This window comes from Scyliorhinus torazame, chromosome 27, assembly GCF_047496885.1.
Source record: "Scyliorhinus torazame isolate Kashiwa2021f chromosome 27, sScyTor2.1, whole genome shotgun sequence".
NCBI classification, from domain to species: Eukaryota; Metazoa; Chordata; class Chondrichthyes; order Carcharhiniformes; family Scyliorhinidae; genus Scyliorhinus; species Scyliorhinus torazame.
The window spans coordinates 8,575,160-8,596,554 of NC_092733.1; the positions used below are offsets into that span (position 1 = coordinate 8,575,160).

The 21,395-nt window shown below is 52.1% G+C and overlaps 1 protein-coding gene across 7 annotated transcripts in view; it reads left to right on the forward strand.

The window, feature by feature from the left end:
• The first annotated feature begins 1,454 nt into the window (after positions 1-1,454).
• LOC140403183 (uncharacterized) overlaps positions 1,455-21,395 on the forward strand; it is a 53,805-nt gene continuing 33,864 nt past the window's right edge. For 5 of the 7 annotated variants that reach the window (XM_072490910.1, XM_072490913.1, XM_072490908.1 and 2 more), the window contains exon 1: positions 1,455-1,560. The gene's annotated coding sequence lies outside the window, so the exon portion shown is untranslated. Of the gene's footprint in view, positions 1,561-2,835; positions 3,013-21,395 lie in introns of those variants that run through there. The other 2 variants (XM_072490912.1, XM_072490915.1) reach the window with 1 other exon arrangement.

Sequence of the window (21,395 nt, forward strand, 5' to 3'; positions counted from 1 at the left end):
AGGTGGAAGCTGAGTTCAAGGATTTAAAGTCCAGCTTTGTCAAAAAAAGGAACTTGTATTTATAAAGTGTGTTATTCGATCTCAAGACTTCCCAAAGTACTGACAACCACATTTGAAGAGCAATTGGTCACTGCTGAAATGGAGGGGCGCATGGTGACCACCATTGCTGCCTCACAGCGCCAGGGATCGATTCTGGCGTCGGGTGACTGTCTGTGCGGAGTCTGCACATTCTCCCCGTGTCTGCGTGGGTTTCCTCCCACAGTCCAAAGATGAGCAGGTTGGGTGGGTTGGTCATGCTAAATTGCCCGTTAACATCCAAAGGTTAGGCAAGGTTACGGGGATAGGGCAGGGGAGTGGGCCTGGGTAGAGTGCTCCTTTAGAGGCAGTGCCGTCTCATATGTTGGTCGGAGCTAGTTCAGGTATTTACCTGTTTTCAAAGGGTGGGTGCAGTCTCGATGGGCTGAAGGGCCTCCTTCTGCACTGTAGGGTTTCTATGGACAAAGGCCAATTTGTGCACAGCAAGCTCTCACAAATAATAATAATCTTTATTGTTGTCACAAGTCGGCTTACATTACAATGGAGTTACTGTGACCCCTAGTCGCCACACTCCTGTTTGGGTACACAGGGAGAATTCAGAATGTCCAAGACACCTAACAAGCACGTCTTTCGGGACTTGTGGGAGGAAACCGGAGCGCCCGGAGGAAACCCACGCAGACACGGGGGAGAACGTGCAGATTCCGCACAGACAGTGACCCAAGCTGGGAATCGAACCCGGGTCCCTGGCTCGGTGAAGCAACAGTGCTAGCCACTGTGCCGCCGTGCTGCCGAGCCCTCTGATAAGCAACCACGTAATCTGTTTGAGTAATCTTGGTTGAGGAACATTGACCAGGGCACTGGGGCGAGCTCCCCTGCAAACCAGTGCCACAGGGTCGCCTATGATCCACCGAAATGCACAGGAACTCCACTTCAATGTCACATCACAGAAACCACACCTGTGACAATGCAGCGCTCCCTCAGCACTGCGCCCAACAGTGGCCGCCTGCACTGCAGGATCCGAACACTCCGTCAAGAGCAGCACGCCCGCAGAGTGCTGAGGACCCAGCTACGGGCGAGATAAACGTCTGACTGGCTTGGTGGGAGAAGAGCCAGAGGAGCTTTTTGCAGAGAGCTGGATGTGACATATCGAACAGCTGTTTGTAAATGTCTGGGAATGAATGAGTGGGAAACAGCAGATGGGGTAGTGTGTGTGTGTGTGTGTGAGGGGTGGGTGGTGGGGGGAGAGCCTGTTTGGATCCAATCCCATTGGCCAACTCTAATCCAGAGTATTGTCCACATCAAAAAGACCACCTAATTGGTTAAGATTTGAGGTCCAATGTGATTGGCTGTTGAGGCAGGAGGTTTTGTGAGCTTGCTGATTGGTTTAGCAGTCTCATAAAAAACTCAGTCTGGCAGGGGCGCTGCTTGCTATTCTGGGCTGTGTTGCCTTCCCAGTGCTGCTGGTTTGGTTTATAAAGCAGACAGCCCTGCTTGCCTGACACACACACGCACACATGGGCTGAGGCAAGTAGCTTTCCTCCTGTATGTTGTTTTTATCTTTCCAGGGACTGATAGTGATTGGGGAGGGGAGAGAATGAGCAATGTTCTGTGTGGGAGTGACTCTGACTGGAGTATCTGCAATGTGTACAGGCACTGCATTGCAACATAGGCTTGTGGTGCTAGTTTAGAAAGCAGGTGGTGTCCCTCAGAAATCGGGATGCTTTTCAATGCAGTGAGGGCATATCCAAGTGTTTTGTGTACGTTATACTTTAAGACCTCATTAAACTGCAGTACCTTTTTTTTCTTTGGGGAGGTGGTTTAGAGTGTTGCCTGTGTCTAAATCCATGTTGTAACTGTTGCTCTGCTTCCATCATTTTTATTAGAGAACTGGTTCTGGGTGCTTTGCGTGTGTGTGTGTAGCTGGGATTGTATTGACACAAGTTTTTTTTTTAAATTGGGAGTTTCCAGAGAACCAAATGCTGGAAAAACTCTGCTTTGGCTGGGGAAGAGAAACCAGTTCGTCTGTATAACCGAATCCAATTTGCTGCTTAAAAAAACTTCCCATGTCAAAATATTAGCGAGTTAGGAGTTTCTATTAAGCAGCTGTTAGTCTTGTAATTAAACAAATTTTGTTGGGGATTTCTTAATTTTAGTGCTTTTTTGGGGGGAGGGGGGAGCACGTCTGCTCGTTCTCTCCGTGTATCCTTCTAATTCTGGTTGTTAAATTAACCCCCCCCCCCCCCCTTCCCCTTCCCCTTCCCCTCTATGATCTGGCAAACAGCTCCTGCAGTCAGACCATTGTATGGTCAAGCTGTTTTTTTCTTCAAGCTCTCAGTGCCTGGTGAATACTTCCCAGAAGTGGAAGAGTTAAACCCGGAGGTTGGAATGATGTTGTCTGGTCTGTGAAATTAGATATCTTTTTTTTTTCTTTATTGGTTTTCCTAATCAGCAGTGAGTGGGAGCTTTCGAGGTGTACTTCAATGTCCAGTTGCTGAGTTAACAATAGACACTATCGAGTGCTGAAAAGGGGAGGAGAGTTTGGGAGTGGGCTAGTTTGGGACTGAATGCTGTTAGGTATGTTTCCAGTGACCTGTTAAAAAGAAAACTCTCCATTTCAATTGGGGGAAGAGTGTTACCCAATCACACCAAGTCAATGGTGCTGATGTGACTCCCTAACCCCAACCAGGAAATACATTACTACTGTTTGTTTATTGAGCTGAGCTCATTTATCCTTCCAATCGATGAGGGATTCTTGTAGGGTAGGTTATGACTTGGCCTCTCTGCCTCCCCCAGTCAAACAGCCTCCTGCCCCTCTCGAACCTTACAGCTAGTATCTGAGGATATTGGATGGCAGGAAGAGGAAAAATATTTGTTCTTTCGATGCCCCTGTGATTTTTAAATCGAGGAATTACAAATGCCCAGATTGGTTGTTGCCATTTTCTTGCTACTGGTCAGTAACTCTCCTTAATGCTGATGGTGAGTGTTTGTGTTCAAAGTGGATTTCACTAATTATATTTCATCCTCTCCTGGAACTGTCTGTGAATCTATTAGGCCCTCTTCAGAGTACAATAGATCTCTGGGGACGGCCTGGTCTCTTCTGTTAATGTTATCAAGTAATTTAGAACCCCACCTCCCCCTCCTCTGCCCTCCCCTTTCTCTCCCCTCCCCCCTTTCTCTCCCCTCCCCCCTTTCTCTCCCCTCCCCCCTTTCTCTCCCCTCCCCCCTTTCTCTCCCCTCCCCCCTTTCTCTCCCCTCCCCCCTTTCTCTCCCCTCCCCCCTTTCTCTCCCCTCCCCCCTTTCTCTCCCCTCCCCCCCTTTCTCTCCCCTCCCCCCTTTCTCTCCCCTCCCCCCTTTCTCTCCCCTCCCCCCTTTCTCTCCCTCCCCCCTTTCTCTCCCCTCCCCCCTTTCTCTCCCCTCCCCCCTTTCTCTCCCCTCCCCCTTTCTCTCCCCTCCCCCCTTTCTCTCCCCTCCCCCCTTTCTCTCCCCTCCCCCCTTTCTCTCCCCTCCCCCCTTTCTCTCCCCTCCCCCCTTTCTCTCCCCTCCCCCTTTCTCTCCCCTCCCCCCTTTCTCTCCCCTCCCCCCTTTCTCTCCCCTCCCCCCTTTCTCTCCCCTCCCCCCTTTCTCTCCCCTCCCCCCTTTCTCTCCCCTCCCCCCTTTCTCTCCCCTCCCCCCTTTCTCTCCCCTCCCCCCTTTCTCTCCCCTCCCCCCTTTCTCTCCCCTCCCCCCTTTCTCTCCCCCTCCCCCCTTTCTCTCCCCTCCCCCCCTTTCTCACCCCCCTCCCCCCCTTTCTCACCCCTCCCCCCTTTCTCTCCCCTCCCCCCCTTTCTCTCCCCACCCCCCTTTCTCTCCCCTCCCCCCTTCTCTCCCCTCCCCCCTTTCTCACCCCTCCCCCCTTTCTCTCCCCACCCCCCTTTCTCTCCCCTCCCCCCTTTCTCTCCCCTCCCCCCTTCTCTCCCCTCCCCCCTTTCTCTCCCCTCCCCCCTTTCTCTCCCCTCCCCCCTTCTCTCCCCTCCCCCCTTCTCTCCCCTCCCCCCTTTCTCTCCCCTCCCCCCTTTCTCTCCCCTCCCCCCTTTCTCTCCCCTCCCCCCTTTCTCTCCCCTCCCCCCTTCTCTCCCCTCCCCCCTTTCTCTCCCCTCCCCCCTTTCTCTCCCCTCCCCCTTTCTCTCCCCTCCCCCCTTTCTCTCCCCTCCCCCCTTTCTCTCCCCTCCCCCCTTTCTCTCCCCTCCCCCCTTTCTCTCCCCTCCCCCCTTCTCTCCCTCCCCCCTTCTCTCTCCCCCCCTTTCTCTCTCCCCCCCCTTTCTCTCTCCCCCCCCTTCTCTCTCCCCCCCCTTTCTCTCTCCCCCCCCTTTCTCTCTCCCCCCCCTTTCTCTCTCCCCCCCCTTTCTCTCTCCCTCCCCCCTTTCTCTCCCTCCCCCCTTTCTCTCTCCCCCCCCTTTCTCTCTCCCCCCCCCTTTCCTCTCTCCCCCCCCTTTCTCTCTCCCCCCCCTTTCTCTCTCCCCCCCCTTTCTCTCTCCCCCCCCTTTCTCTCTCCCCCCCCTTTCTCTCTCCCCCCCCTTTCTCTCTCCCCCCCCTTTCTCTCTCCCCCCCCTTTCTCTCTCCCCCCCCTTTCTCTCTCCCCCCCCTTCTCTCTCCCCCCCTTTCTCTCTCCCCCCCCTTTCTCTCTCCCCCCCCTTTCTCTCTCCCCCCCCTCTCTCTCCCCCCCCCCTCTCTCTCCCCCCCCCTCTCTCTCCCCCCCCTCTCTCTCCCCCCCCTCTCTCTCCCCCCCCTCTCTCTCCCCCCCCTCTCTCTCCCCCCCTCTCTCTCCCCCCCTCTCTCTCCCCCCCCTCTCTCTCCCCCCCCTCTCTCTCCCCCCCTCTCTCTCCCCCCCCTCTCTCTCCCCCCCTCTCTCTCCCCCCCTCTCTCTCCCCCCCCTCTCTCTCCCCCCCTCTCTCTCCCCCCCTCTCTCTCCCCCCCTCTCTCTCCCCCCCCTCTCTCTCCCCCCCCTCTCTCTCCCCCCCCTCTCTCTCCCCCCCCTCTCTCTCCCCCCCCTCTCTCTCCCCCCCCTCTCTCTCCCCCCCCTCTCTCTCCCCCCCCTCTCTCTCCCCCCCCTCTCTCTCCCCCCCCTCTCTCTCCCCCCCCTCTCTCTCCCCCCCTCTCTCTCCCCCCCCTCTCTCTCCCCCCCCCTCTCTCTCCCCCCCCCTCTCTCTCCCCCCCCCTCTCTCTCCCCCCCCTCTCTCTCCCCCCCCTCTCTCTCCCCCCCCTCTCTCTCCCCCCCTCTCTCTCCCCCCCTCTCTCTCTCCCCCCCCTCTCTCTCCCCCCCCCTTTCTGTCTCTTCCCCCCCCCCTTTCTGTCTCTTCCCCCCCCCCCCTTTCTGTCTCTTCCTTCCCCCTCCCCTTTCTCTCTCTTCCCCCCCCCCCCCCTTTCTCTCTCTTCCCCCCCTCCCCCCCAATCTAGTGCAGGCAACTGGAATGGGGGAAAAAAGGCTCCGGAATATGGCGACGAGGGGCTTTTCACATTAACTTCATTTGAAGCCTACTCATGACAATAAGTGATTTTCATTTCATTTCATGTCTTGAGTTTTGGGGAGGGGGAAAGAGAGACAGAAAGTGCCAGAGATACTCCTAGTTGGACAGTACCTGTAGAGGAATAAATCTGTTTCGGAGAGGACTGAGCTTAAAGCAAATCCAACAATATTTCCAGATGTAAGAAGGGGTTAATGAAACCTGGAGACCAATTGGCCCACAGCTTAAGGGAGATTGAATGCTTGGTGGTGTTTTAAAAATTCCCCACTAGTTTTATTTTGGCTGCATTAAAGTATTGGTCAGTTTCTTTACTTTCTCATCAAGGGTTAGAAATTCTACCAAGCAGAGTTTTCTTCTAATTTCGTCCCCTGCAGTCTAATGCAAGAACCAGCCTTTATTTACATCCTATTTCCCTCTTCCCTTTGTCCCCTGAAATTGCCACTCATTGACTAGTGACATTTCACTAAAAATTCTCATTATGGTTTCCAAATTCTCTGGCCTTTTCCTTTTTGTTACTTACTCTTTTCCACAAGCGTCACGTGGGCAAGGCCAGCATTTGTTGCTTGACCCTTATTTGCCCCTTTGTAGTGTGTCTTGCTGGATCGTTTCAGAGGGCAGCTAAGTCGACTGTGTTGCTGTGGGTCTGGAGTCACGTAGGCCAGACCGCGTCAGGACGGCAGATTTCTCTCCCTAAAGGACATTAGTGAACCAGATGGGTTTTGACAACAATTGCTCATGGTTGCCATCCTCACCATTGCTGAGACTAGCTTTCAATTTTCTTTCAATTGAATTCAGAATTTTGAACCCTTGTCCCCAGACCATTAGTAACCCAGAGGCCCAGGCTAGTCTAGTGGCATCACCACAATGCCACCATCTCCCTGCAGGCCTTGCACGCTATGCTGCCCCCCCCCCCCCAAACCCCAAGATCTCAACACTCCAGTCTGGTGTCTTGAACATCCATCTTTGCCTTTCAAAGTTACTCCTTTTGAAACTTGATTCTTTTGCAAATTTTTGGTCGTCTCTGTCCTAACAACGCTGGTGTCGAGTTTTATTATGTCTGAAGTCCCTTGGGGGTGACACGGGTATGTTAAACGGGCTACATAAGTGAAAGTTTGAGCTATATCTGAGGCCCCTCACTTGCGCCCCAGGTCGTTGACTAGAATGGCAGGAGGCTGCCCCCCCCCCCCCCCCCCCCCCCACGCCAACGAGTCCACTGTCTTCAGTTTCTAGCATAGAAGGTTGGTCACAGCCAGACGTCGGCCCTCGATCCAGTTCCGCAGAGGAAGCAGTGTGAGGTTGCGTTGGTATGAGTTTTGTTTTTGATCCGTCAGTAGGCTCGGATGGACTGAGCTCTGCATCCCTGTGTGCACAGCTCCAGTTATGAAGAACTCTGCAACAGCTCCCTGTCTGGGATATGCTGCATTTTGGGTGGTGTCAAATACGTTTGCAGCTGTATGGAGCCAACCATCGATCCTAATGGGGGAATTCAGCTACAGTATTCTGTAGCATTCCGTAATCGTGTTAAATTAGATGGGGCCCTGTCTGAAGAGTTAGATGGATATTAAATTTTAAATGGCATTTGAGTTGGGGCCTCTAATTTGAATAAATTAATGAGTATGATGGATGTTTTGAAAGGAGCCTAAGTTGGCATTTAATCTCCATCTGGGACTATTTAACGGGGTCTTTGTGGGCCAGCCTTTGACTCTTAAACCAGGGCGGCACGGTTGCAGAGTGGTTAGCACTGTTGCTTCACAGCGGCAGGTCCGATTCCCGGCTTGGGTCACTGTCTGTGCGGAGTCTGCACGGTCTCCCCGTGTCTGCGTGGGTTTCCTCCGGGTGCTCCGGTTTCCTCCCACAAGTCCTGAAAGACGCGCTGTTAGGTGAATTGGACATTCTGAATTCTCCCTCCGTGTACCCGAACAGGCGCCGGAGTGTGGTGACTAGGGGCTTTTCACAGTAACTTCATTGCAGCGTTAATGTAAGCCTACTTGTGGCAATAATAAAGATTATTAAAAAGATTATTCCAGAAAGTGTACAGCATATATGATTTTTTTTCTTCAGCTGTGACGTGTTGGGATGGCCACTGAGAAAGAGGGCCTCCTTTTGTGAGAAACAAAATCACCCATTGGTGACCCTTACCTTGCCTACGCTTTATATCTGAATATTGCACCAGCAACCTTCACCCCCACCCTAACAAGCCCACCATAGCCCATAGCTTGCGTTGTAAACATGTGGAGTTTTTTTTTGGGGGGGGGGGGGGTTTCTGTAAATCATTGGCTAATGAATCCTCACCTTTCAACCCTGCCTGCCCTGGTGAGCGGATGGTTAATGAACCGGCAGCGCAGTCATGGGAGCTGAAACATTCTGTTCCCATTCGAGACTGTAAACACGCCTGCTTTTGTCTCCTATGAATTAGTCTGTGGGACAGACATTATTTAATATCTTGGTGAATGCCACATCTGAATAATAATGGCCTCTTAATTGATACCTTTGTGTACAGGCTAATAACTGACCTGAGGCTGAAGCTGTGTGCCTCTGTGTGCCTCTCTCTCCAGCATTGAGATTTTGCTGTGAAATTTGCTTCTAATTTGACTGACTGAATGATGCTGTCCTGGGCTGGGTTATTTTTTCGGACCCTACTCTTCCCTAGAAGTGAGCAAGTCCGAAATAGTAAAATTGGACGTGATGTCTTTTGTTTAAAAGTTCAGACGGGAGGGCAGCACGGCGGCGCAATGGTTAGCACTGGGACTGCGGTGCTGAGGACCTGACCGGGTTCGAATCCCGCTCTGGGTCACTGTCCGTGTGGAGTTTGCACATTTTTCCTGTGTCTGCGTGGATCTCGCCCCCACAACCCAAAAGATGCACGGTAGGTGAATTGGCCACGCTAAATTGCCCCTTAATTGGGGAGAAAAAAATAATTGGGTACACTAAATTTAAAAAAGAAATTCAGACAGGACTTGGCTTCCATTCCGTTCTGCCTGTTGTCCATGAGGATCTTTCTTCTCTGTCTACCTGCCCTCCCCAAAATATAACTGTCCGTCGTCCATGAGGATGGAGCGACAATCATAAATATCCAAATCCCAGCCTGGGTTGGCACCTTCGGAATTGAAGAGAAGGACATTCCTGTCAGCCTTGCCAGCTGGGAGCGCCCCGAGATTTAATCAAAGACGGGCTTAAAGATTGTTTCATTTCTTTATCGATCAATGGATGTGGGATGAGGAGAGGATGTTGGACAATCCAGAATCCATCCGGTTGGGTCTATTCACTTTCCAATTGGCAACGCCGTGAGGTTCATCCCGTTGAGCAACCAATGGCCAAAGGGGGTGCGACATGGTCAAGTGGTAACCCCTCCAGGATGGTGCCCAGCCAGAGTTGGCAACTGTTTCTTGTGATTGGAGGATGCACAATGCTTGTTTGGCAATGATCACCTGAAATTGTACAAAAATGTTGATATTTCTTGAGGGTCTGGTTTAGCACACTGGGCTAAATCGCTGGCTTTGGTCCAGGGGTTGGGGACAAGTGACTGTGCCTTAATTTAAGATTGGTCTTTGGCAGTGTTGAAGTTTGAGTTTGCTATATAGTTGGCTGAGATACAAAGAGAAGCTTGGGGGGTGGGGGTGGGGGGGTAGTGCCAGAGTTGGTTCTAAGCAACCTAGTGTACTGGCCTGTTTGTAAAAAAAAAAAAAAAAAAAAAAAAAAAAAAATGACTATATTAGATCATTTGCTGTCAAAATTAAACTGCAATGTAATTTGTGTTCCATGTCTTGAGATGAGTTCTCAAATTAGTAATCTTCTCTCTAGTTTCTGATGATGACCCAAATAGTTTGGCCTTTCAAAATCTTCCCAGGCCTGTGTGGAAGCAATGAATCCAACACTAGCTGTTCCCAATCTGAAGCCTAACACTTTTCAAAAGGTGATTAACTGAATGAATTCGGTCGTGTGGCAGGTTTAGGGAAAGATGGTGGCATTCGGGTAGCTGACTGCTGTACCCGGAGAGAGAGAGGAGGAAGGGGGAGGGGGGGGGGGGGGGGATTAGGCAAAAGCCCTGGGGACCTTGGTTCAAATCCCCATCATGGAGTTTATTAAGTACATCTGGAATATAAAGCTATCTCAGTAATGATGACTGCAAAACCCATTGTCGATGTCTCAACGCCCATCTGATCCGCTAACGTCCTTTTATTGGGGAAAGCAATCGGCCTCCCTCACTTGGTCTGACCTACATGTGACTCCAGACCCACTGAAATATGGTTGACTCTGAACTGCCCTTTTCTTTCAGTACCGGGACAATTGGGGATGGGGAAACAAATATTGTCCTTGCCTGTGACACCCACATCTCTTGAAGAATGAAACCATCTGACATGCCAACAATTACCGTTAAATTACCTGTTTGTTTTTTGCCACGGATGACTTCCCAGTTCCATTTCTTGCCATTGGTGGCTGTAACTGTCAAGGCCTGAAAATCGAATTCTCTCCTTAAACCTTTCAGCTCTCATTGCAATGTACTAGAGACGGTGGGAACGTCGCCTAGGCTAATCCAGAGGCCCAGGCTGAATGGAGTTAAATCCCACCATGGCTGCTTGTGGAGGTGAAAGCTAGTCTCAGCCAATAATGTGAAACTATTATCGATCATTTAAAGCCCGTTTGGTTCTGTCCCCTCCACCTCGTCTAGTCTGGCCTACATGCAACTTCCCTCCAAAATGGTCTAGCATTGGGCAATTGGGAATGGACAAAATGTATTGGCCGTGGCAATGACACTCCCATCGGGTGTGAGAATAAAAAATCCTCGTAGCCCAGTGCTCCGTCTTGTTGCCTCTCCTGAAAGCAGCGTAGAAAATGGAGCCTCGGCCATGTATGCCCCAATGTGCTCCTGATTTTCTTTCTGAATTTCAAGTGTTTTTTTTATGGGGGCAATTTTGTTTTCGCGCATTAACAATGCATATGAGATCAAATTTCCACTTGTCAAAAATGTAACCCCGGGTGAGCCATATTTTGTAAACCCTGCCGAGATCAATCTTGCAGTGATGAATATTTTAAAATGGGCCTGGGACTGAAATTAATCGCTTCTATCGCATTTAAACCACAGGGTTGTTCACTCCAACTGGCCCAGAACCTTCCTCTCTCGCTTAGTCTTCTAACCCATCAACGTTTTGTTCCTTTCTCTCGTGTACTTGGCTAATACACATCTATGCTATTTACCCCAGTAAGTTGCTGGGTACAAGTGTTTCCTGCATTTGGGAAAGTTCTTCATTGGGTCACACTTCACAAAGAGGCTGAACCTGATGATAAATTAAAAATAATGAAACCTCACCGGGGGTTTTACAAAACCAGATATAGCACAGCTACATAGGAGCGAGTGGGGTCGGTAACTCAAACCTTGATCGAAGGAGTACATTTTAAGGAATGTCTTGGAGGAAAGAGGTGCAGGAGAGAATTCCAATGCATGAGGCCTAGGCAATTCTGGAGGAGAGGTGCCAGATGGGAATTCCTATGCCCGTGGCCGAGGCAACTCTGGATGCAATTTCTGATGGTCTGAGCATTCCCAATCACTCCAGAAGCGGGAGTGCGGACGGGATTGAGGTGCTGGAGGTGGTCAGCCTGGAGCGGGTGAGGCTGTATAGAGGGTTTTGAAGACCAGGATTTCGACCAAGTCCTGATTGGCCAGAGCATGGGTGATTTGGGGGGGGGGGGGGGGGGGGGGGCAGGGCTTCCTGCGAGTAAGATGGACAGCAGAGTTTTTGATGACCTCCCACACAGGACAGGGGAGACCCAATGGGAGTGAGTTGGAAATAGTCACACCCGGAGGCATGGGGGTGAGGAATGAATGAGCAGAGTTTGAGGAGGTCTCGCCCAATGCCCTGGCCAATATTTATTCTCCATAATCCAGTTAGAATCCCACTGGGATCTTGCTGGCTGTTGAAACAGTGACCTACATTTCAGGAAAATGCTTCATTGCCTTAAAGTGCTTTTTGAGTTGGAGGTTTTGAAAGCTGCTGTGTAGTCCTGCTCATGGGAGCAGCATTCTGCAGATTATACAGTCTGGTGTCGGCTGTCTTTGAGTGTGCTATCTCACTCTTACAAGCAAGCAACCGTTTAGTCTTTATAATGTAAATGTGGGCTGATGTAGCAATCTATCGATCTGTTCAAACAGTGACTGGCTACGTGGCACTTTGTTTTAATTTATACTGTTGCATCTGGACAGCAGAGGCCATTCAGCCTGTCCATGTCGATGCTGGCCCCCCTGAAAGAGCAACTTCCCACTGCGACCCATTCCCTATCACTCTGCAAACTCTTTCTCGTTATCCAATTCCTTTTGAAATCCTGGTTTTGAATCTGCCTCCAGCACACGCTGGGGCGTTCCAGACCCAGCCACTGGCTGCATTTTGTGTAAAGTGTCCTTGTGTTGCTGATGCTGCTGGTCAGTGTCCTTAGTCCTCCAGCTTTCTGCCAATGGAAACGGTTTCTCTGCTGTGCAGGCCCCTTGATGGTTTGATTGCCGTTTTCAAAATCTCCTGGAGCAGGAGAACAGCTCCAGCATCTCCGATCTATAATTGTAGCTGGATATCTGAAACTCTTCTTGTCAATTGGTTGGCACCATCGCTAATGCCTTCATCTTTCTTGCAGTGTGGAGTGTGCAGAATTAGACACTTCCAATCAATATTTGTGGTTCTTCATCACTTTTACTGCCTCCAATCGTGAAGCCCAGCATCCTGTGTTCACCACTTCTCAACCTTCCCTGCCACTTGCAACTATTTTACGCATATCCCACCTTATTTTGAATTGTATTTTTAAAAAATAAAAAAATGTTTTTTTTAGTTTGTATCACTTCCACTGTCTGTGCATTACCAGCGAGGAGGTGGTAATATCAGTGACCTGTAATCCAGAGGCCCAGCCTAATGCTCTAGGGACCTGGGTTCCGAACCCACCACGGCAGATGGTGACCCTTGAATTCAACTAATAAATCTGGAATATATAGAGTTGGTGACAAAACCCATCTGGTTTGCTAATGTCCTGTGTGTGACCCCAGACTCTCCGCAAAGTGGATTGACTTGTTTACCGCCTTCTGGCCATTGGGGGATGGGCAGCACATACCGGCCTTGTTGGTGATGCCAGTGTCCTGTGAAGGGATAGATTTAAATCTCGGAGTGGTCTCTTTGGTGGCATGGCTGCAAGCTGTCTGGGTGTGGGATCAGCTTTTTAAGTGCTGTTCTCCCATGTTAGAGGGGAGTTGGTGGGCAAGGTCCTGGCAAATCAGCCAGTGGGACAATCATTTGTGGCGTGAAGCCTGTGTGGGGTCTCGTTAAGTGACCCAATTAGCATTTGATTACTGGTGACGGCTGTAGTGATATCATGGATGTGTTGTAATTCACCGACTGCCCACTAGGAGTCTTAGTATATCAGTGAATGTTAGAGTCAGGTGACCTCAGACTGACTAGAGAGCTGGGAGAGAGGTTGCTTGTGCATGTTCATACTGTTATTCATCTGTTTTGTATATATTGAACCCACAGTTAATGTTAATAAATCATTCGGGCAGCACATGGTTAGCACTGCTGCCTCACGGCGCCGAGGTCCCAGGTTCGATCCCGGCTCTGGATCACTGTCCGTGTGGAGTTTGCACATTCCCCCCGTGTTTGCGTGGGTTTCAACCCCACAACCCAAAGATGTGCAGGCTAGGTGGATCTGCCACGCTAAATTGCCCCTTAATTGGAAAAATTGAATTGGGTACTCTAAATTTAAATTTTAAAATGTTAATAAATCGTTAATGGCTAAAGTGTTCTTGTAATATAAAGGGCCATCCGACAAAAACATTACAACAGCCTCGCTGGTTTGACTGTCTGTGACGGTTCCTGCTCGCTACTTCACTTTGGGGTCTGTTAAATTGCATCCCTTATCTACAAGTGTGACACTGCATCCCAGCCACTTGCCACTTCAGTTGTGCACTGTTCTAATGAACCTCTCAACGCAACACCTTACCTTTCAGTTTGACACTTCACAACCTTCTGCGTTGAGTAAAACAATTTTCCATCCTAATCACTGCTCCCAGGCAGCAGGTGCTGTTGGTAAATTTATTCTCCGGCCTATCGCAGACCTTCTCTCCTCCACATCTCTGAATTTTCTTGACTATCCGTCTCCCAATCTTCTGCAGTCCTTGCCGAATGTTATGGTCCCTCACCTGGGCTGAGTATTTCCAGAACCCGAATCACTAAGCGCAGCAGGCCATTCGATCCATCTTGGCTCTCCTGGGGAGCAGTTTGCATACTGCCACACCCCTGCCATCACCCCACTTCCCTGTACACTTTATTTAAGATATCTGAAACATTCAGAAAATGTGGCGGACATGCCTCGCATCTTTAAAAGTACCTGGGTGAGCACTTGGCACGCCATAACATTCCAGACGCAGGCCAAATGGGATTCGGTGGGCAAGTCGTGTGTCGGAGCAGACTTGATAGGTCGAAGGGCCTCTTTTGCACTAGTATTAGAACATAAAACATAACCGTGCAGAAGCAGGCCGTTCGGCCCATCGAGCCTGCATCGCCTCCCCCTTAAGCCCTCACTTCCCCCGATCCCCGTAACCCAATAACCCCTCCCAACTTTTTTGGGACACCCAAGGGCAATTTAGCAAGGCCAACCCACCTAACCTGCACGTCTTTGGGACTGTGGGAGGAAACCGGAGCGCCCAGAGGAAACCCACGCAGACAGAACGTACAGACTCCGCAGAGACAGTGACCCAGCGGGGAATCTAACCTGGGACCCTGGCGCTGTGAAGCCACAGTGCTAACCACTTGTGCTACCGTGCTGCCCTTTTAAAAATGTTTCATGTACTCTGTGGAAAAACCTCAGCACACAAGGCCACTCTGCCCCTGTCTCGTGTCTGTGCAGGCCCCTGTCTCGTGTCTGTGCAGGCCCCTGTCTCGTGTCTGTGCAGGCCCCAAGAGCCAGCCAGCCTGATCCAATTTTCCAGCACTTGGCCCATAGCCCTACAGGGCTCCGTCTGCCACGTGGGGTCATATAGACCACCTCATTCTCATACCTCAATTCAGTCCAGTTGGTTGTTATTCTGTCCGGTTCGTTGTTAGTCAGACGCTATCTTTCCTGAACAAACCCACGTTGACTGTCCGTGGAAGTGACCAGTTTATCCTGTCCCTCAGAATTGATACCAATAATTTTCCCATTACCAAGGTTCTAGCACACTTAATTTCTAATGACAGCACAGGGTTTCGTGGTTATGGACTGTGCAGAGATGTGTGACAGTAACAGTCGTGATTTGTTTTTGTTCCCTGACTGTGTGGCAGCATTCACCTGGCTGCATTTGCATCCAAGATACAGGGGGAAGGAAGCAAGGGATGTGGGCTCTACTGCTTCACGTCCATCATTAATTGCCTTTGAAGGTTTGAACTGCTGCTGTCCATGTGGTGTCGGTACACCCACAGTGGTCTGGGAGGGAGTTCCAGGAGTTTTGACCCAGTGACAGCGAATGGATAATTTCCAAGTCTGACTGGAGAGTGACTTGGAGGGAACTTGCTGGTGGTGGTAGTGTCCCAAGGTGCCTGCTGCCTCTGCCCTTCCAGATAGTAGAGGTCACTGGTTTGGAAGGTGCTGCCTAAGGAGCCTTGGTGAGTTACTGCAGTGCATCTTGTAGATGGTGCACACGGCTGCCACTGTGCGTCGGTGGTGGAGGGAGTGTATAGTGGGGGAAGAGAAGAGTATTCCATTGCTCCTGACTTGTGCCTTGCAGATTGTGCACAGGCTTTGGGGAGCGTGGACCCACTGCACGATTCCAAGCCTTTGACCTACTCTGGTAGCCACAGTATGTATATGGCTCGTCTCACTCCATTTCTGGTGAATGGTAAGTCTGAGGATGTTAGTGGGGGATTCGGTGTGGTAATTGATGTCAAAGGGCAAAGGTTAGATCCTCTTGTTGCAGATGGTCATTGCACAATGAACATCTGCATTTCTGACCTTCTGTTGGGAGGAAGGTCCTTGATGAAACCAAAGAGAAAATGCTGGAAAATCTCAGCAGGTCTGGCAGCATCTGTAGGGAGAGAAAAGAGCGAACGTTTCGAGTCCGATGACTTTGTCAAAGCTGCCACTTGATAGCACTGTTGACAACCCCTTTCCTCACTGATAGAACATAATTGGCCGGGTTGCATTTGACCTGTTTCTTGTGCACAGTACATACCTGGGTAATCCTCCTCATTGCCCAGGTGGATGGCAGTGTTGTAGCTGTACTGGAACAGCTTGGCTCGGGGTATGGCAAGTTCTGGAGCCCAAGTCTTCAGTGCTATTGTCGGGGCCCATGGCCTTTGCAGTGTCCAATGTCTTCAGCCGTTTCTTGATATCACATGGGGTGAATCGTATTGGCTGAAGGCTGTCATCTGTGATGCTGGGGCCTCTGGAGGAGACTGACAGAAAGAAACATAGAAAGAATAGGAGCCGGAGGAGGCCATTTGGCTCTCCGAGCCTGCTCCGCCATTCATTATGATCGTGGCTGATAATCCAACCACGGGGCTTTTCCCCCGTATCCTTTGATCCCCTTTGCCCTAGGTGCTATACCTAACTGCTTCGTGAAACCATACAATGTTTTGGACTCAACTACTTCCTGTGGTAACGGATTCCACAGGTCGACCACTCTCTGGGTGAAGAAATTTCTCCTCAACTCTGCCCGAAATGGTCTCCCCCGTATCCTCAGACTGTGACCCCTGGTTCTGGACACCCACCATCGTGGAACATCCTTCCTGCATCTACCCTGTCCACCAAAGTGGCTATTCTTGCATTTCTTCAAATTATACTGCATCTGCCATTAATTTACCCGCTCACTCCCAACTTGTCCAAATCACACTGATGGACCTCTGCATCCTCCTCACAGCTCACCCTCCCACCCAACTTGGCGTCATTTGCAAATTTGGAGAGATGACATTTTGGTCCCTCCTCTAAATCATTAATATATTATTGTGAATAGCTGGGGTCCCAGCACCGATCCCTGCGGTATCCCACTGGTTACTGCCTGCCAATTTGATAAAGACTGTTAATTCCTACTCCGTTTCCTGTCCGCCAACCAGTTTTTTATCCATCTCAATACATCACTTCCAATCCCATGCGCTTTAATTTTACACACTAATTGTTTATGTGGGACTTTCTGAAAAGCCTTCTGAAAATCCAAATACACCACATCCACTTGCTCCCCCTCTTCTACTCGTTACGTCCAGATGGATCATGCGCTCTGCACTTCTGGCCACTTTGTTGAAAGTGCTTGAACCTTCTGTTTGTCATTGATGTGCTGGGCTCTTCCATCATTTGAGGATGGGGATATTCATGTAACCTTCTCCTTCAGTGAGTTCTTTAATTGTCCACCATCATTCGTGGCTGGATATGGCAGGACTGCAGAGCTAAGGATCGGACATGGGTGAACCAGATGGCTTCATCGATGTGGTTTCATGGTCATCATTGGACTTTTAATTCCAGATATTTTAAATAGAATTTGGATTCCGCCTCTCTCTCTCTCTCTCTCTCTCTCTCTCTCTCTCTCTCTCTCTCTCTCTCTCTCTCTCTCTCTCTCTCTCTCTCTCTCCCCTCCATCTCTCTCTCTCTCTCTCTCCTCTCTCTCTCTCCTCCCCCTTCCATCTCTCTCTCTTACCCCCACCCCAAACAAAGTGCAGAACAAGATTTGACAAACATGTTTTCTCTTTTCTTCCCCCCCCCCCCCTCCCCCCAAAAAAATCATTGGACTCTTGTTTATGTACCTTTTATGAAATAAAATGAGATTACTATTTGAGCCTTGGTAGAACAGGCTAAAAGAGGGTGGGGGGGGGGGAGGAGAGGAATGATCTCCTGTTCCAGATTTCTGATGGATTTGTATCTTGCCTGAAAGTCCCAGAAGGTTTTCTGCTTAAACGCTGTTCATGAATCTCAGAAGATTGTGATATATTTTAATGCTCTGACTGATGTGACAATTATTATGCAGTTTGTGGGGCATTACTAAAAGCATTGCTTTGCAGTCAGTGATTCATCGAAACACTCAGGTATGGACAGGAATGTTTTTTGGGGGGTTTGATCACTGAGCTGCTGTGCCAGGCTGAGTCGCTCTTGCCTGCTGTGCCAGGCTGAGAGTCGCTCTTGCCTGCTGTGCCAGGCTGAGAGTCGCTCTTGCCTGCTGTGCCAGGCTGAGTCGCTCTTGCCTGCTGTGCCAGGCTGAGTCGCTCTTGCCTGCTGTGCCAGGCTGAGTCGCTCTTGCCTGCTGTGCCAGGCTGAGTCGCTCTTGCCTGCTGTGCCAGGCTGAGAGTCGCTCTTGCCTGCTGTGCCAGGCTGAGAGTCGCTCTTGCCTGCTGTGCCAGGCTGAGAGTCGCTCTTGCCTGCTGTGCCAGGCTGAGAGTCGCTCTTGCCTGCTGTGCCAGGCTGAGAGTCGCTCTTGCCTGCTGTGCCAGGCTGAGAGTCGCTCTTGCCTGCTGTGCCAGGCTGAGAGTCGCTCTTGCCTGCTGTGCCAGGCTGAGAGTCGCTCTTGCCTGCTGTGCCAGGCTGAGAGTCGCTCTTGCCTGCTGTGCCAGGCTGAGAGTCGCTCTTGCCTGCTGTGCCAGGCTGAGAGTCGCTCTTGCCTGCTGTGCCAGGCTGAGAGTCGCTCTTGCCTGCTGTGCCAGGCTGAGAGTCGCTCTTGCCTGCTGTGCCAGGCTGAGAGTCGCTCTTGCCTGCTGTGCCAGGCTGAGAGTCGCTCTTGCCTGCTGTGCCAGGCTGAGAGTCGCTCTTGCCTGCTGTGCCAGGCTGAGAGTCGCTCTTGCCTGCTGTGCCAGGCTGAGAGTCGCTCTTGCCTGCTGTGCCAGGCTGAGAGTCGCTCTTGCCTGCTGTGCCAGGCTGTGTAAGTAGCTCTTGCCTGCTGTGCCAGGCTGTGTGTGAGTCGCTCTTGCCTGCTGTGCCAGGCTGTGTGTGAGTCGCTCTTGCCTACTGTGCCAGGCTGTGTGTGAGTCGCTCTTGCCTGCTGTGCCAGGCTGAGAGAGTAGCTCTTGCCTGCTGTGCCAGGCTGTGTAAGTAGCTCTTGCCTGCTGTGCCAGGCTGAGAGTCGCTCTTGCCTGCTGTGCCAGGCTGAGAGTCGCTCTTGCCTGCTGTGCCAGGCTGAGAGTCGCTCTTGCCTGCTGTGCCAGGCTGAGAGTCGCTCTTGCCTGCTGTGCCAGGCTGAGAGTCGCTCTTGCCTGCTGTGCCAGGCTGAGAGTCGCTCTTGCCTGCTGTGCCAGGCTGAGAGTCGCTCTTGCCTGCTGTGCCAGGCTGAGAGTCGCTCTTGCCTGCTGTGCCAGGCTGTGCGAGTCGCTCTTGCCTGCTGTGCCAGGCTGTGCGAGTCGCTCTTGCCTGCTGTGCCAGGCTGTGCGAGTCGCTCTTGCCTGCTGTGCCAGGCTGTGCGAGTCGCTTTTGCCTGCTGTGCCAGGCTGAGCGCGAGTCGCTCTTTGCCTGCTGTGCCAGGCTGAGCGAGAGTCGCTCTTTGCCTGCTGTGCCAGGCTGAGCGAGAGTCGCTCTTTGCCTGCTGTGCCAGGCTGAGCGAGAGTCGCTCTTTGCCTGCTGTGCCAGGCTGAGCGAGAGTCGCTCTTTGCCTGCTGTGCCAGGCTGAGCGCGAGTCGCTCTTTGCCTGCTGTGCCAGGCTGAGCGCGAGTCGCTCTTTGCCTGCTGTGCCAGGCTGAGCGCGAGTCGCTCTTTGCCTGCTGTGCCAGGCTGAGCGCGAGTCGCTCTTTGCCTGCTGTGCCAGGCTGAGCGCGAGTCGCTCTTTGCCTGCTGTGCCAGGCTGAGCGCGAGTCGCTCTTTGCCTGCTGTGCCAGGCTGAGCGCGAGTCGCTCTTTGCCTGCTGTGCCAGGCTGAGCGCGAGTCGCTCTTTGCCTGCTGTGCCAGGCTGAGCGCGAGTCGCTCTTTGCCTGCTGTGCCAGGCTGAGCGCGAGTCGCTCTTTGCCTGCTGTGCCAGGCTGAGCGCGAGTCGCTCTTTGCCTGCTGTGCCAGGCTGAGCGCGAGTCGCTCTTTGCCTGCTGTGCCAGGCTGAGCGCGAGTCGCTCTTTGCCTGCTGTGCCAGGCTGAGCGCGAGTCGCTCTTTGCCTGCTGTGCCAGGCTGAGCGCGAGTCGCTCTTTGCCTGCTGTGCCAGGCTGAGCGCGAGTCGCTCTTTGCCTGCTGTGCCAGGCTGAGCGCGAGTCGCTCTTTGCCTGCTGTGCCAGGCTGAGCGCGAGTCGCTCTTTGCCTGCTGTGCCAGGCTGAGCGCGAGTCGCTCTTTGCCTGCTGTGCCAGGCTGAGCGCGAGTCGCTCTTTGCCTGCTGTGCCAGGCTGAGCGCGAGTCGCTCTTTGCCTGCTGTGCCAGGCTGAGCGCGAGTCGCTCTTTGCCTGCTGTGCCAGGCTGAGCGCGAGTCGCTCTTTGCCTGCTGTGCCAGGCTGAGCGCGAGTCGCTCTTTGCCTGCTGTGCCAGGCTGAGCGCGAGTCGCTCTTTGCCTGCTGTGCCAGGCTGAGCGCGAGTCGCTCTTTGCCTGCTGTGCCAGGCTGAGCGCGAGTCGCTCTTTGCCTGCTGTGCCAGGCTGAGCGCGAGTCGCTCTTTGCCTGCTGTGCCAGGCTGAGCGCGAGTCGCTCTTTGCCTGCTGTGCCAGGCTGAGCGCGAGTCGCTCTTTGCCTGCTGTGCCAGGCTGAGCGCGAGTCGCTCTTTGCCTGCTGTGCCAGGCTGAGCGCGAGTCGCTCTTTGCCTGCTGTGCCAGGCTGAGCGCGAGTCGCTCTTTGCCTGCTGTGCCAGGCTGAGCGCGAGTCGCTCTTTGCCTGCTGTGCCAGGCTGAGCGCGAGTCGCTCTTTGCCTGCTGTGCCAGGCTGAGCGCGAGTCGCTCTTTGCCTGCTGTGGCCAGGCTGAGCGCGAGTCGCTCTTTGCCTGCTGTGCCAGGCTGAGCGCGAGTCGCTCTTTGCCTGTCTGTGCCAGGCTGAGGCGAGTCGCTCTTTGCCTGCTGTGCCAGGCTGAGCGCGAGTCGCTCTTTGCCTGCTGTGCCAGGCTGAGCGCGAGTCGCTCTTTGCCTGCTGTGCCAGGCTGAGCGCGAGTCGCTCTTTGCCTGCTGTGCCAGGCTGAGAGCGAGTCGCTCTTTGCCTGCTGTGCCAGGCTGAGAGAAAATGCTCCCAGTGACTGGCTCTCGAATCTCTCACTGTTAACGATGCCACTGCTTTGGGCCCCCATCTGTGACCCATTTTGCTGGAGGCTTATCCGTCCACTCGTTCCGAAGGGCAGGTTGAGATGGGAATCGCTGACACCTGGCACAATGCTGGAAAAGGGTTCGACTCTGTTTCTTCACCTCTTACCTAAGCTGTGGGTGGGGGGTAGGGGGGGAGAATGGTGTTGACGTTCCCTCAATGAGTCCTGCCCCAGGTTTGACACAGGAGCCTTGATGATATTTCCCTCATTCTCTGCACCAGCGCTGTTTGTTTCAATAAACGGCTTGTCCAATAAATGACTTGTCCTTTTTAAAAATTGTTGGTGGTGCACAGGAGCAGGGCTGTGCCTCACGCTGTGGTGTGTGTTTGCCAGATGAATGGGGTTACATTGTGGTTGTCAATAGAATACTTACCCATGTTTGGGGTATCAAATGTCTTGTGGGTGGAGGGGTCCCAAAAAACTGGTAAAAGCATCCAGTAGTGTGCTTGGAATTCCTTTCCAAATGGAAGATGGCCAGACTGCTTTGGCCTGTGAGAATGCCTGTGCACAGTACCAGTGATTACAGCTCTGATGCTGTAGCAATCATTGACTGAATATTTGCACGTCGTGCTTCTGTTTGATTGCACGTAAACACTGGGTTTGAGAGCCAGGGAACAGTTCGCAGCAAGCAAGAGGCTTCACAATGTTACACCTAGGCAACAGGATTGTTCCCTGGATCTCT